We start from the raw sequence: 16,551 nt of genomic DNA on the forward strand, positions 1-16,551 counted from the left end.
ACACTCCCAGAGGGAACAGGTAGGATTTTCAACCTGGCCTTTGCACGGAAGGAAGTGCTGATGAAGACTGGAATGGCAGAACTTTCATATGTCACCAATGAAAGGGTGATGAGATTATTTGGGGGAAACTCATGTGCTTTCAATGTGTGGTGTTTATCCAACCTACAACTCTCTTCATCCTCCTAAACATTGTTTATGACAGCTGGCACTGATGGGGAGTCTGACAACAACTGGAGGGTCACAGACTGCCCATTCCTGCCACAAAACTCCCACATCACCATTTTAAGCCAATAAATCTATAGTGATCTTCCCCAAGGAATCCTGGTGCTGAAATGATGTGATGGAGAAGAAGAAGAGAAGAGTTTGGATTTGATATCCCGCCTTTCACTCCCTTTAAGGAGTCTCAAAGCGGCTAACATTCTCCTTTCCTTTCCTCCCCCACAACAAACACTCTGTGGGGTGAGTGGGGCTGAGAGACTTCAAAGAAGTGTGACTGGCCCAAGGTCACCCAGCAGCTGCATGTGGAGGAGCAGAGACACGAACCCGGTTCCCCAGATTATGAGACTACCACTCTTAACCACTGCACCATCCTTGACAAAGAACTTTTCTACGGAGGGAAATGATGGCATCTACACAGGCTAAACTTTGCACATGAACAGAGAAGTTGTGTGCTGTTCTAAGCAGTTTGTATTTTTTTCATAGCTGTCCTTAGATGGCCTGATAAAAATATCTCTATCAGCTCTTCGGAGAGTAAATTTGTAAAAAGAGGTTGAACGCCTCCACAGCATAAATAAAAAGCAGCAAACCAGTCATGTTTCATCCTCCTCCTCCCAGTTCAAATAACATTGTTTTAGTCCCTGGCAGCCTTACCCCATGGTAGGTAATTACAGACTTTAACTTGGGGAAAACAGAGACGAAGTGGAGGAAACCCTCATTAGAAAATCATCTTTCAAACAGAAACCCCCAAATGTAATGTCTGCGGCAGCATGCCAGAGCCGCCACAACTCATCAGAACAAAGCTTATGCTTACTCTGTGATAAGGGGGTGAAGTGTTAAGGAGAGATTTCATAGGATCACTTTGTTAAAGTTGTTCTGGGGAGGGGAGGGCTTTGGGAGAATTACAGTGCTTTGAATAATAAAGAATGCTCTCTCTTTTTCCTTTTACATCCTCCCTTACTCTTCCTATATGGGCAGAGCACTCCTATACACACATTATGCACCACCACCTCATAAATTAAAAGGGAGGGGTGCACCCAGACCCTCTTTCTATGCTAGGGGTGAAGAAACTGTGGTCCTCCAGATACTGTACTCCAGCTCCCACCATCCATGTCTGTTGGCCATGCTGACTGGAGCTGATGGGAATTGAGGCCTGCACCATCCCGAGGGCCACTGGATCCCCACCCACCCCTGTTCTATGCAACTGTGCTTCCAACCTGTGGATCTGCCACTATCATGTTTAGTTTAGCTCTGTGAAAGCTTCAGGCTATGATTCTCAGGATTTTGATTTCTGCTGCCACATCTGAAGCAGTCGAAGAAACCTCCAAATTGCGCCTCACAAAGAGCGTTGTTCACTCTAAATGCATTGGGCCTAATGAACTCTCCATCTCTAATGTTCTTTATTTTTTATTCACCTCTGATGTTCTTCAGAAGCTTTAGCTTATGGATTTTTTCTTCTGTTTTTTCATCGTTCCTCTCCCCCACCCCCAATCCACACACACTGGTATCTTCCTCCTTACATTTGGGGGAGCCCGAATGACACGGGCTCAATTTCTGCCTTTAGAACATCTGCTTAGGGGTAACAGGGGTAGGACGGTTTAATCAGATTTTCATCTCTGTGTAGTGCACTGGCTGAATTTTAATCTTCTTTTCTCACTTCACAGAAGGGAGCCGAGAAAAAGGTTTTTTTTTTTACCTTCTGGCCTTGCCATTCAGATATGTTGACATTTCCATTTGGTCTTTCCTCTGATGCAGAGTTTTGACGTCAGGTGGGCTGGTTAATAGCTTGAAGTGTATATGACTCACTCAGCAGTGGGGTGTGCAATGGGATTTGTAGCATGGCCTTTCCTCTTTCGTATTGCTTGTTAGGGCTGTGTGTTGTTTTTTTTTTAAAAAAAATAGCATGAAACCTGATTCACAACTTGAGAGGAGGTGCAGCTCAGTTCAGGCTCTAATAGGCATCTCCATGGCAACTGGTTTTACAGGCATACTTGAAATGTCACTATTACAGCAAGCCCTCATCATTGTCCCTTTCGGTCGGCTTTGGCAAGCATCTGTTCCCTCTAGAAATCCATCTAGCCAATCAGGTCGCAGGACTCGCTTGGCTCAACCAAAACCCATTGCTACGCACTGGAGTTCAAGCTATGTTTTCTAAATCAAAGCAAACTGAGGTAGTTTCATATTGGATCAGACTTTTGTTTGTGTGTTTGTAAGGAGCAGTTATAAAGTGCCACTGTGGGGTTGGTGCTAGGTGCCTTACATAAAACCGTAGCAAATGCTGTTTTGAGGTAGCAAGTTGATCGTGTTGAATTAGCTTGCTGCGTTGTTGCTAGGTGCAAGTGGAAGTTTTTACATGGTTCCCATGTAAGAATGCATGCTAAGCATTGTGGTTACGTCAGGACTGGATTACTGCAATGCACACTATGTGAGGCTTCCCCAACGCTTGTTCCAGAAGCTGCAATTAGTGAAGAATTCTGCAGCATGATTGCTGGCAGGAGTGAGGCATTGTCAGCATATAACACCTGTTCTTGGAAATCTACACTGGTTTCCGGTTTTCTACCAGGCGTAGCGAGGTATTACTATTAGTAAATAAAGCCCTTAACAATTTAGGACTAGTTTATCTGTGAGATTGCATTGCCCCATATTGACTGCTTAGCTCTGTGGAACTGGCACTGTTACACATGCTACAGAATACCTGTTCTGCAATAATATCTGTTCTGCATTTGTAAGAAATCAATCTTTCCCCCCCTTTTAAAAATATTTTATTTTTCAGGTTTTAAAAATTGTTTTACAGTCACACAAATTAATTTCATTTTCCAATAAAAAATGCATAATTTGACTTCCTTTCCCCTCCTTCTGTGGTTTCTTATGTTTTAATTTTCATTACTGCATCTGTCACTTAATTCCATTTATTAATTGTTCCCTATGTTTTCCTTAATAAATATATTCAGCTGCTTGTTTTACATTAATCCTGCTAATGAACTTAGTTGTTTACAATATTTTTCAAGTAATCCACAAATCTTTCCCATCCTTCGTTAAAGAAATCAGTCTTTTAGCATGGCAGCACCTACAGTTTGGAACTCCTTGCCTTTTGACATCTGGCTTAAAAGAATGAAGCAAGGTTAAGCGTATGATAGCTCAAACCTTGAACACTTGCTGACAGCAGTTCATGTAAAATATCCTATATTATTTTGAGGGGGAGGGACACTGTAAGGAAGCTTCATACTTGCAAATGTGGCCCTAAAGCCAGCACTTCTGAAGGACATGTGCCTATGGAGGGTGTGGCCAAAGTGAAACATTGGCACAGCCAAAGTTAGTGTGTGTCAATGACACACACGGTCAGAGACACTGTGCAGATCAGCGGAGGATCAGAGAGAACATTTTGCGCGTGCTGGGATGGACAGAGTGGATTAAACCTACAGGAAAGGAAGAAAAGGTTTACCCTGTTCTCAATTTCTCCCAAGTGAATAATAGTAGTTATTGATACCAGGTCTTCACAAAGCAAAGCTATTGTAAGGAATAAAACATTATGACCTTTTTTTATTTTTTTGAGGTCAGAAACATGACAGTACCCTGGAGGCCCTTTTCAAAGATTCATGGCAGCAGAGAATAGCTGCTGGGAGAGAGTGTGTTAGCAATCTCTGCAGCTTATGACTTGCCTACTTTAAACAAACTTTAACAGCCAGGAGATGTTCCAGCTGAAGCGCTTGGTTGGAAATTCCATCCATCAGAGCAATTTTTCTCCTCCAGGCATGTACAGTTGATGTGGCAGCTTTGAACCTTGTCACGACGTTCCCCTCTGTTTTCCCCTCCCCAAGTGTGTTAAGTGATCGATACATGTGGATTTGTGGACCCTATGCCTGGTTTGCACAGATCAGCGGTCCTGATATGTAGCTTAGCTTTTTAGAAAGACCACCTCATAATTTCAGAACCTCGGTTAAAGAGTGTGTTGATCAGGACTGAGGACTGGCAGAAAGATAACTGTACATGTTTATATTCTACTCCTAAACTTAATCCAGTGCAGAGATAGGAATGTCTTAGCTATCTCAGAATGCAATGCCCCAGAAAGGCAAGGAATGCTAAATTGGATATATATCAGTGCAGCAAGTTCATGATTGCACAGATAATATTTATTATTAACATATGTTTATATTTTTATTATATTTTAATCTTTTAACTATTTATTAAAGCAATTTATATACTTCTTAACTACAATAGTCTCTAAGCAATTTACAGAGATACAGTAGAAAAAAAGAGGCAAAACTATAAAACCAGTTGCTGGAAACCACAGGAAGAGACTATTGTAGTCTATTGTAGCTCTTGTGCTCACATTCTGCTTCCCACAGGCAACAGGTTGGCCACTGTGAGAACATGATGCAATTGGCCTGATCCAACAGGCTCTTCTTATGTTCTTAAAATCAAATGCCAATTAAAATGCCTGCTGGAACAAAATCCAGTCCTGCACTGAATAATTATAACACCAGTAGTCTTACCACTGCCTTTGAAGTGCTGCATGGAATCAATGCAGCTGCACTTTTGGGAATAAGTCCCATTGGATTCAATAGGACTTATTTCTGAATAGGCATGGTTCACTTTGCACTGCACATGTATACAACTGTCTTGCTCATGAGCTTCCTTGTTTGGCCCTCCATGGAAAGGAGTATGCTGGACTATGTGGAACTTGGTTTTGATCCAGAAGAGCTCTGCCTATATTCATATGGCAAATGAATGTACAGTGGTACCTCAGGTTAAGTACTTAATTCCTTCCGGAGGTCCGTACTTAACCTGAAACTGTTCTTAACCTGAAGCACCACTTTAGCTAATGGGGCCTCCTGCTGCCGCCACGCCGCCAGAGCACGATTTCTGTTCTCATCCTGAAGCAAAGTTCTTAACCTGAAGCACTATTTCTGGGTTAGCGGAGTCTGTAACCTGAAGCGTATGTAACCCGAGGTACCACTGTACTTAGCCAAGTGTAATCCCTGATCAGACTTGCATCTTTATTTTGCGAAGAGCTCCCCAAACGGTTATTGTGGTTTTGGGTTTTTTATATTTCTAGTAAGAAATAAAATAAATATGAAAATCCCAAGGTCTGGAGATGAAAAGCGGTTGCAAAAGGCCGAAAGAGTTGACCCGCAATGACTGTAACCTAAATTGCTCACTTGTGGTTTAGGGTTCTGAATGACTTTTTAAGGAGGGTTTCAAAAGGGAGTGGGAAGCAAAATGCCCCTCCTGATGAACCAGTGGCATTGGCTTTGGGAAGGGTTGACCCAGGGATGCCACAAAGGGAGGAAATTAAAACCTGTCTCCTCCTAGATTATTCAAAATTGAAGGCCGCAGAGCAAAGGCCCTTGTAACAAATGCTGGCGTGAGACTGAAAATAATTTCCTTTCATGTGCAAAATAGTGTTTAGATAAGGAGAAATACCAAAATGAATGAAAGCCTGGAGATGGAAAGGGTAGAAGGAAGAATACACACAAACACACACACACCCTAAATGCACAACCGTTTCTGCTTTTTTTTTTTTTTTTTTTTAAAAAAAACAATTTCAAAGGAAAACCTGTTACTTTGGATCTGGAAACAAAGCACAGCGAATAAATGGTTGCATCGAGACTTACTTCTGCATTTTTTTATCTCAGTGATGTTTCTCGGAGATCTCCATCCTGCCTAATCCTGCACTGTGATCCCGATCCACATCTATCCTGCATACAGTAAGTAAACCAACAATGACACACCACCCTGCAGAAACAGAAAGGCTACTCGTTCCCAGTTTAACGTGGTTTTATTTATTTATTTCATTTATAGTCCATACTTTCAGAAGATCAAAACAGCAGCCATGGTGCTCTCCCCTCCCACTTCCACTTGATCCTCACCACAACGATGATAAGGTAGGTTAGGCTGAGAAAGGGTCATCTGGTCAGCTTCATGGCTGAGTGGAGATTTGAACCCAGAACTCCCCAGCCCTAGTCCAACTCTCTAACCCTGGAATAGCCAAAGTGGTGCCCTCTAGATGCTCTTGGATTGCATCTTACATCAACCCTGACCACTGTGGAGTGGATGAGAATTATGGTCAAATATCCATGTTGGCTATCCCTGCTCTATCTACTACACCACACTGCTTCTCTTTAGGTTCTTGGTCTGTTAGGCTTTCACAGTAGTGGTGGCAAAGAATCATAAGGCTTTTGTGAAATATACATAGCTCAGTAGTGCATGAGATGTATTTTAACTTCATAGTATTTGTTTATAAAAACATTTATATAGCACCAATTCATACAATGTAACACGGCAGTATATACAATAAAATAGAAAACACACACACACAAAAACCAGGCCTGTAGCTCAGGGGCAGAGACCAGGGTTCAAATCCTTCAACTTAACCATGAAACTCACTAGGTGACCTTAGACCCATAACTATCTCTTAGGTTGTTGGGAGGATGCACTGTGGAGAGGACAAAAACTATGCACCCCACCTTGAAATAATTTGAGAAAAGTGTGTGTGTGTACACACTCACCTAGAATATTTGTATTAAAGGTAAAGGTAAAGGTACCCCTGCCCGTATGGGCCAGTCGTGTCTGACTCTAGGGTTGTGCGCTCATCTCACTTAAGAGGCCGGGAGCCAGCGCTGTCCGCAGACACTTCTGGGTCACGTGGCCAGCGTGACGAAGCTGCTCTGGCGAGCCAGCCCCAGTGCAGCACACGGAAACGCCGTTTACCTTCCCGCTATAAAGCGGTACCTATTTATCTACTTGCACTTAGGGGTGCTTTCGAACTGCTAGGTGGGCAGGAGCTGGGACCGAAAGACGGGAGCTCACCCCGCCACGGGGATTCGAACCGCCGACCATACGATCGGCAAGTCCTAGGCACTGAGGTTTTACCCACAGCGCCACCCGCGTCTTAATATTTGTATTACTACTGTACTATTACTGGTAACTTTCATTTCATCTCCTAGAAAATTCTGATTAATTGTAATGGCAACTCAGTGTCGTGCATAATATTATTATTACAATTTATTAGCTGCCTTTCACCCTAAGGTTACAACAATTTAAACACAACAGGGATATTAAAATGCAGCATCAAACTATCAGAAACGGATTGAAACAACTTAAAGATTTTTTTTAAAAGGCAACAGGAAATGTCTAGTGGGGGAATGAAGGTAAGTGAGGTCAGACCACAGCATAAATGGAGGCCAACAGAAAAGTTTCCCTGAGTGCTCGCTTAGTTAGTTCCCTGAGTGTTCTGCAGGAGGCTCACATGGTGCTGGTAGTGAGATTTAAGGATCTGATAAGCTGCCCTGCGATATCCCTTGTCTTGGGTTGATTTTCCCTTGTCCTTCCATGTCGTCTGCTATCCTCCCTTGTTTTAATGGTTGCCTGGGGATAATTTCTGCCTTGGATCATACAAGCCCAATGCTGCAATTACTTTCTGACCTCAAAGGCGAGTGTTTCCAAATTACACTTCTTCATAAAAAGCCACTGTCTAGTGGTGTGTGTGTGCAAGTGCGCTTATTTTTATATACCTAAACAGTTAAATAGTGGGTGTGGATGAAGAGAGCCGAAATGGAGGAAGTTGCGGGGGGGGTGTTGAGGGGGTAAGGCCGGTTACCATGTGGACATAGCAGAAAGGAGGGAGAGGAGCAGAGGACCTTTTCCCCAAGATGGCCCAAGCTTAGGGCTGGAAGAAGTGGAAGAAGTACTTCATTGTTGTCACCACAGCATTTGCCAAGCTGGTATCCCCGCCCCCGATATTTTGGATAGCTGAGCTGACTGGGCCTGATGGGAGTTGTAATCCAAAGCATCTGAAAGGTACCAAGCTGGCAGGTTTTATTATTATTATTATTATTAATTTATTCTCTCCAAGGAGCTCAAGGTGGGATATATGGTCCTCTGCTTCCCATTTTAGCCTCACAACAACCCACTGAGGTAGGGTTAGGCCAAGAGACAGTGACCGGTCCGAGGTCACCCAGTGAGCAGCATGGCTGAGTAGAAATTTGAACCTTTGTCTCCCAGGTGGTAGTCCAAGACTCTAACAGTTACAACACACTGACTCTCGGTGCTAGGAATAGCAGTGGATTCTTTCCAGCTCATATCCCATTTATGCTTGCTATAATCTTGTGAGGTAGGTCATGCTGCTCCTGGGCCCGTTGTTCTTCAGCATCTTTATGGATGAAGGTATTGAGAGGATGCTCGTCAAATTTGCGGATGACACCAAACGAGGAGGAGTAGCCAATGCCGCTGAAGACAGACTCAAGATTCAATTTGACCTTAAGTTGGAGAACAGGGCCCAAATTAACAGAATGAATTTCACTGGGGACACATGAGCAGGAGACGGCTGTTGCACTTGTATCCTGCATGTGGGCTTCTCTTGGACCTCTGGGTGATCACGGTAGGAACAGAATGCTAGAGAAGATGGGTCTTTCAGCTGATCCAGCATAGCTCTCCCTATGTTCTTAAGGACTTAACACACTGGATATAATGATTTCTGCCAAATTTCAGGTAACTTTACCTTCTCATTTACTCTTTTAAGTCTCCAGTATCATTCCCTCTCTTTCTGATATACAAATGTGAGTGCCATTGCTTAAAATGCCAAAATGGCACAACCCCACCCAAGAGGGAGATGTTATTATTGCCAGGGTTGGGGAACCCCAAGCTTTGCAAAAGGACAAATTCAGTGACTGGTGGTTTGGAGGGGGGGGGAGAGATAGAAAACTGTAGTGGGGAAGGAGGAACAGAATGGAGTGGCTGAAATGGTGAGGAGGGAGTCCACCACATTGCACACTGTGTTGCAGGTTCCATTTGTGACAATAGATTTGGCTGTGCTCTCTGCCTAGTATAGCCTGTTAATGTCAAACTGGTGCTCTCTCTTCCATTTCAGAATGAGCTGCATTCTAATCCAAGGTGAACTGAATCCGATCTATAGCTTATGGGGTTCCTTAGTATGTTGGAAGAGGGGGCAAGCATTGCGTACATCCTTCTTATCACACATGCGCCCACACATACTCACCGAGGAAAAGGGGCTGCTTTGTCAACCTTGATCTATACAAACACTTCCCTGTTCCACACAGGGATTAATTCAAGGCAAGGCAGGGGGTGGTGGTTCTATCCTTGACATATTGAGCAGATCCAGTTTTCTGCAATAACCATAAAAGGAGGCAGGGGACATGATGTGATCTCTTGGCGTAGGAGAATTTGTGGCTTCCCTAGATTCAATTGAACAATCCTTTTCCACCTACCAGCATCTGCTGGGTATCAGTATCCAAGACAGAAGCCAGAGGTACAGCCCTAGTAAATTCCAATTCAGGTTTTTTAATTAATTCTGAGCGTTTTCTTTCCTTTTGGGGTCCTGGGGTCAATCAGCCATCTACAGCCTGGGGGGGAGAAGCGTATTAAAATTCAAATAGCACAAAAAAGGGCTTCCAAAAATCCCCCTGATCTCTCCCCTCCTCCCGCTATATATCTCCTCCATGCACATCTGGATAAAAGCTTGCACTCCAAGAGCAACAGAAAGCATTAGCTTTGGGCACCAAGCCCCCAGAGCAGGGCTGTGCTCCCAAAAAGCATTTCACATGCTTGCATCATATGGCCGCTATGGAAGGAAGAGCTTCTGGGCCATCCAAAGATGGTGTCCTGGCAACTGCTTCTGCCCCGTAGTAATGGAAGGTGTGCTATTTTATTCTACTTGTTTATTGCCATCATTTGCTTGCGTTGTGCCAGATAGACCTTCCTCTGCCTTTCAGATGCTGATGCTGCAGGCAAGGCTGAACCAGTCAGCCAAATCTGGATCCGGCCATTCAGCTGCATTGCTGGCAAGAGCCCTCACTCACAGGGTGGGGGCCCAGGCACACGGATGAAACGCACACCCTCCCTCTTCCCCTCCACAAACTTAGAAGATATCAGTGGAATATTTCTTAGGGATCTTCCCCCCTCCCCCTCCCTTGGTAGGAGGCTAATAAATCCCCCTGGATGTGAGATGACATTTATTCTAAGAAAATTGTTGGAAAAATGAATGCGCGTGATTGGCTTCAGCTCGCAGACTGCGCTGGCACACAATAGAAAGCCCTGAAGAGGATGTTTATTGACAATGAATTCCTTGATTGAGCAAGTAATCAACCCCTTTTACAGTGCTTGTAAAATGCTATTTTATGGTAATTTACTTGCTGGAGTGTCATTTATGGGGTAGGCAATCCACAAAGAATGCAGCCAGGGTTGCGAGACACCCGTTCACCATCTAAGAAAAGGTGTAGACAGAAGTTTGGGGAACAGATCAGGAGAAGCAAGAGGGGCAGATGAGCCGATCCCCTGCCATTTTAGATTCCATGTTTCCCCAATACCATGTGTCAGAGAGGGCCCCAGCAGCCTCAGATGTGGAGGGAAGGGGGCTGACAACACCCAGAGACCTTCATCTCCACCCCTGGCCCCACAGCTATGACTTGAATGGGCTCAGCTGTCTTGTCCTTCCCTTTAAAGAGATCACCACACACCACTCAGGCCTGTAGAGAGCCTTCAGCCACTTGTGTGTATCTGAGACTTCTGGAGCAACAGACAGTGTTCCTGTTGCCATGGCAATATTGCAAGTTCCTTCCAGGTCTTTTGCCCATCTCATTTTGCTCTGTTACCCTTCAACAGATGCTTTTGTGGGGTGAGGTGGGGCTGGCACAGGATTGCTAAGGGACCCCCTTGTTCCTGCTGCTCAAGGTCTTCCATCCTTGAAAATACCTTCTGGCCTCCCCAGGCACATCCTGTGCCAGAACACAGGAGCCTTGGATTTAATTAGATGCTATCAATAATTGGGGTAGGAATGGAAGGATTGTCCATTTCAGTTCTCTCAGTTCTCATTTTTCCAACCTTACAATCACTTATCTACATTTCCGCAGCAATTTGCATTAAAAAAAAATCCTAATAAAGATTCTTCAGCATTTTAGTGCAACTTTCTCCTAATAAGCACATTTTTGTCTGCAGTTTTGACTCATGTACATATTTTTGCAAGCAATTTCTCCTAATACAATGCATTTTTGTACAGTAGTTTTAGTAGTATATTTATTTTTATACACATTGTCTCCTAATGTATGCATTTATTGCATTATCCAATGTTTGGTTGGAGAATTGCATTGCAAAAATTGGATAAGCGCACATTTTGAAGGATGGCTATCATATTGTTCTGGAAAAGTGTGGAATTGATAGATTTGGCTTTCAATGTGGACTGAATCAAATGTGTCTTGCATCTTTAAATGAGTCTTCAAATGGGTGTCTCTGAACGTTATTATTGTTCTTTAATGTTTGAGGTTTTATTACGTTGCCCGAAGTGGCTGGGGCAACCCAGTCAGACCAGCTTATTATTATTATTACTATTATTATTACTATTAACATTAGTAAAGGATAGCTCACAAATTGCCATAGACTAAGCCCTCATAGTTGTAATTTGTCACCTATCCCTTTCCCCATAGAGGGAAATGGAATTAACTTAGACACACACACAATCACTCCCCTTCCCCTTTGGCCTAAATCCAACAGAAGGGTAACTCTTCAATCCTGTAAGTGCTTACTTGAGAGCAATTCCCACTGACATCACAGCCACACCATACATTTAAAGCATTATTATACCACTTCAAACAGTTATGACTTACCACAAGGAATTCTGGGAGGTGCTGTTTTGTTAAGAGTGCTTGGAATTGCACCTCTCTGATGGGTAAAGCACTTTTTTGAGGGGATGGGGAACCAAAGGTGGTATAATTGTACTGTAAATGTATGGTGTGGTTATAACTGAAACTCAGTGCATCTTACTTCTGAGTAGGCATGCCTTATAAGTGTAGCTATGCCCATTTATTTCAACAGATATAGGCACACATTCCTTTCCGCCTTGCACCTCTGTAGACACAGATTTGTCTGATTTCTTCATCTGCTTTTACTCTAATCCCAGCCTTGCCTCCCTCTGCCCTGTGAAGCAGACACAGCGCCTACCCGAGGAAGTTTCACAAGGAATGGGAAACACATGTGAAAGAAGGAAGGCTGTTCTGTTCCCAGTCGTGTCTGTCCCTTCGTAGATGCTTTCCCCTTAGTGTTCATAGAAGATGGAGGTGATGAGGCACAGGGCTCTGCTTCTCCTCAAGCGTGCATGCATCTGTGATGTCTGCATGCACAGGAGCCTACGTATGCTGGTTTATATACATAATACATGATACATGTCCATATGGATGTGTGTGAGAGGAAAGGTGTATGAATGTTTTTGGGAAACTTAAAATTTACACTGTGCTTCTCCCCAGAAAAGGTTATTTGACTTTAAGGGATTCCTTCTCTGACGATTGGACTAGGTGGTGGTGACACATACTTTTCAGCATGCATCACAATCATAAATGCTAAGATTGATTGTTCTTCTTAGGTTTGCTTGCAGGGAATACCAGGGTATGTTGCGGCCAGCTGACCCACAATGCTACGTTGCCTGCCATTTTTCTCTGAGCAGGTGGTGGTTTTATGTTTACAAAATTCAGCTGTGATGCCTGCAATCTATATCAGAAGACCTGCGAGGGAGATGAGTGATTTCTCAATGCTTCCCCCCCCCCCTGTTATTTTTTTTCATTCAAAATCTCCACCCAACTGCATTTTTTTTTCTGGGGTGGGGGACCGTGAGGGAGGTAGGATTCAGAAAGCCCTCTGCATCAGGTCTCCCAGGGCAGATGGTGATGATGATTGCAATTTGTATACCACCCTTCATCATATATGGTCAATCTGCTGTTTAAGCCGTGCAGGACTGTCAGCTTTTAAAAATTCATACAAACCATGGAAAAATACTCTATGCTTTTCTCTATGAGAAGAGAGTAGGAAAAATACTCTATGCTTTTCTCTATGAGAAGAGAGTAGGAAAAATACTCTATGCTTTTCTCTATGAGAAGAGAGTAGCCACTATGCTCTGAGTACGGAGAATTTTAAAGGAACTTGGCATTGAGAACTGTATCAGTTTACCCTGTTTAGATAGAAGTGCACTTAGTTAATTGCAGGGAAAACATTGGGGACCTAATGTGCAGCTTATTAGCCTAATGGTTAATCCAGCCCTAGAACGGACATTTCCTTTCATGGTGAGGATAATATGTGGATCTGAGAAGTGTACCAAGGGAATCTTAAGAAATGGGATACACTGAATACTGAAACTAGACCCACACATATGACAGGCCTAGGGCTTCTTCAGTAACTGATTTATTTTTAGCTAGTTTGCAACATCTGATTTCATCTATCAAACTTGTGAAGATATAGAAGCCACAGAAGTGTTTAAAATAACATGCCTTGAGGCAACATCTGTCATCTCCGAAATTAGGAGGCGGAGTGAGGCTTAGGCTATGTGAAGTTCACTTCACTTCTTGGGCTGCCTTTGAGTACAGAGTGGTGCCCCAGCCGTCCCCCCCGGGCACTTCTGCGCAGAGATTTTCACAGTTTAGACTCCAGGAAGAAAAGAGTCAGGAACATTTAGTAATCCTTTTCAGCCTTAATTAGATTTCCTTTACATAAAAGCACTCTTGCAAGGGAAATTCAGAGTTCACTTATACTTTGTTTTCTAGCTCTCTATTTATGATAATGGGGAGGAGATTTCTGACTTTTCATTCCTTACCTTGTCTCCATATTTCTTTTTAAAAGGGAGGGTGCAGTAGAAATTTCCAGTCAATAGTCTTTCTACCAAAGGTGATAAAATAAGAAGTACTGCCTTAGACCAAGTTATAGTGTTAGACGGTCTGTTCTAGTATTCTTTACTCTGACTGGTAGCAACCCACTTAGGGCTTGGGTGCAGGCCTACCCTGGCCTTGCGCCCTGAAATCTTTTTAACTTGAAATATCAGGGAGATGCAGAGCAGATGCTGTCTGGTTCTATCTTCCAAACAACCACAGCCTAACACCAAAAACAAATGATTTGTGATCCTAATTCTATGTTGGATTGTGGACACTGTCTTTCAGAGTTAATACTCTATATATCAGGGGTGGGGAGCCTTTGGCTCTCCAGATGTTGTTCAACTCCAACTCCCATCAGCCCCAGCCAGCATGGCCAAACAGTCAAGGATAATGGGAGCTGAAGTCCAACAACATCTCAAGGCCAACCCTGCTCAGTGTTATAGGTACATTACAGAATCCCAAGAGAGAAAGAGATTCCAACAGCACAGTGTAAACTACAAGACTTGAGTGTGGGCTCAGGACATGTAAAATTTCTGGCATTTTCTAAATGCAAGTGATGTTGTTGTAAGCTCGTGCTAGGAACTTCAATAAGCTGCACATACAATCTCTTGTATGTGTACCATATCACCATGGAGAAGCACTAGCAACATTGTCAATGTCTGTGCATTGCTTTACAGTTTCACACTTTTGATTTATGTGTGTTAAACCCTAGCACCATCTCACTTGCAGCCACTGACTGACCATGTGTTTGTGTGTGTGTGTGTGTGTGTGTGTGTGTGAGAGAGAGAGAGAGAGAGAGAGAGAGAGAGAGAGATGTCAGTTGATTTCCTGATACTCAGTGGAAAGAAATTATGAGGGCTTTTTTGCTCAGTGCAGAAGTATAGAAAAGCTGCCCTCTGCTGGCTGGACAAAGCACATATCCCTTTGTTCTTGATGGGCTGCTTCATATGAAGTTATCCTTTTATTAAACAAAAAACAAAAAACCTATTTGCATTGTCAGTTGTGAAGTGTGACACAAATACTTATTTTTCACAGGTACAAAAAGCCAGAATGCTGGTGTGTTAACAGGACATTGGGACCTATTTTTCCGACACAGAGGTTATTTCCATGGAGAAAACACAGCATGTGTGAAGCAGCCTTTATAGATGGTAGATTCTGCACAAGTGATAAATTTTAGGCTGGTGATCAGTGACTAAGGCCATCTGTTTTTACTATGCATTATTGTAAGTGCATAATGTAGGGTGAATGTTCTCAAGTCACAACTGCCCAAAGATAAGCCCGTAATGCAAGATATTTTAGTAAACAGAAGGAATGAAGAACCTCCTACATTATCATGCCAATGAAAAAAACATGAGGATTTCCCACAGGCACCAGTGCAGGGTTAGCAAATGTGGAGACTTCCTCATGTTGACAGAGTACAAGCCCATCAGAAGTCCCGAAAACATCCAGAGGGACCGTGTTGGCTATCCCAGCAGTTGTGGATGAACCTTAAGTAAGATTTGAACACGTTTACAGTGTAGAACAAGTTGGAGAGCAACTGTTACAGCAAGTTTCCTGTGAAAATTGGGCTATGATACAATGGACCACTTGGAGAGACCTGGGACCATCTGACTGCCTCCTCATTGCGTTTGTTATTCACTTGATCCTCATGGAAAAGAACTTGGGCAGCTTGCAACACCATAGCAGCAGGTAAGCTTAGCCGAGAACAGGTGACAAAGAGATGGCACTTCAGAACAGCAGCAGCAAAGATGACCTATTTACCTATAGATAGCCTCGCTTTGCATCAGTGGAGAACTGGAAATAGAGCTGGGAATAAAGCATAGCGTTTGCAAAAAGCACAGCCTTGGTTGTGTGCTTTTACAACTTTTTTTAACTTTCAGTGACTGAACCTTGCAGGAACCTCACATTTTTCTGGCTCAGCTTGAACTTCTTCAACTCTACGTTTCTTGGCTTGTATCCCAAGATTCTTCAAGCCCCAGAAATGGAGACACTCAGCGAAGTTTTAAATACAGAGGTGGGGGGGGGGATGAGAAGAGATGGGGGAAAGGCTTCTTGATCCATACTACCAGTACATACTACCAGTCATGTGCATTATTATTTTTTTGTTTAAAGCAGCTTTTAAACAAAAGTTCTGAAGTCTCTTGAGAGAAGAGCAGATACTCATAAATGACAATTGTTTCTTCCTAGTTTCATATTTCAGGATCTGGAAGTAGCATGAATTTAATTTTCAGTGAAAAGAATAGAGGGAGATAGAGGCCCCCCCCCCAATTTATGCTGTTGCCATGGCTCATTTAATGGAGGCAACTAAGTGAAGAGTGCCCAGACCTCCAACCTGAAGGGCTCTCCAACAGAGGCAATTATTTTTCTGCCTCCTGAGTGCAAAACAAGAATAGGAAACCTGTGGCCCTGTTGCTGGACTGCAACTCACATCACCCCTGCCCATCGGCTGTACTGGCTGGGACTGCTGGGAACGAGTCAGAGAACATCTGGAGGGCCACAGGTTCCTGTTAAAAACGCACCGTTTCAGATAACCCACCACGACTATATTGAGGGGGAAACGGGATTCCTCATTGGCCTTTGGTTGGTTCCCCCTCCTTCCATCCGTGTATCATCCATCCTTCTCCATAGCGATAGGAAAGAAACAGACCTGCTCTGCTGCAGGCACCTTCACTGCACTCTTTTCGGCACC

At 43.4% G+C, this 16,551-nt stretch overlaps 2 long non-coding RNA genes across 4 annotated transcripts; one reads left to right on the forward strand and one right to left on the reverse strand.

The window, feature by feature from the left end:
- The first annotated feature begins 594 nt into the window (after positions 1 to 594).
- Positions 595 to 15,697, forward strand: LOC307202846. Of its 2 annotated transcripts, XR_013833032.1 has the most exons (3): positions 595 to 1,985; positions 5,853 to 5,924; positions 14,898 to 15,697. It is a non-coding gene; the product is annotated as an uncharacterized lncRNA (long non-coding RNA). The 2 variants fall into 2 exon arrangements; XR_013833033.1 differs by lacking the exons at positions 595 to 1,985; positions 5,853 to 5,924 and adding an exon at positions 8,473 to 8,706.
- LOC307202821 lies at positions 5,864 to 11,178 on the reverse strand. Of its 2 annotated transcripts, XR_013833019.1 has the most exons (4): positions 10,365 to 11,178; positions 9,444 to 9,578; positions 9,215 to 9,341; positions 8,350 to 8,474 (listed from the first exon to the last, which is right to left on the reverse strand). It is a non-coding gene; the product is annotated as an uncharacterized lncRNA (long non-coding RNA). The 2 variants fall into 2 exon arrangements; XR_013833018.1 differs by lacking the exon at positions 8,350 to 8,474 and adding an exon at positions 5,864 to 5,952 and having other exon boundaries at positions 9,215 to 9,578.
- Positions 15,698 to 16,551: the final 854 nt, after the last annotated feature.

Source organism: Podarcis cretensis (genome assembly GCF_951804945.1).
Source record: "Podarcis cretensis genome assembly, chromosome: 1".
NCBI lineage: Eukaryota > Metazoa > Chordata > Lepidosauria > Squamata > Lacertidae > Podarcis > Podarcis cretensis.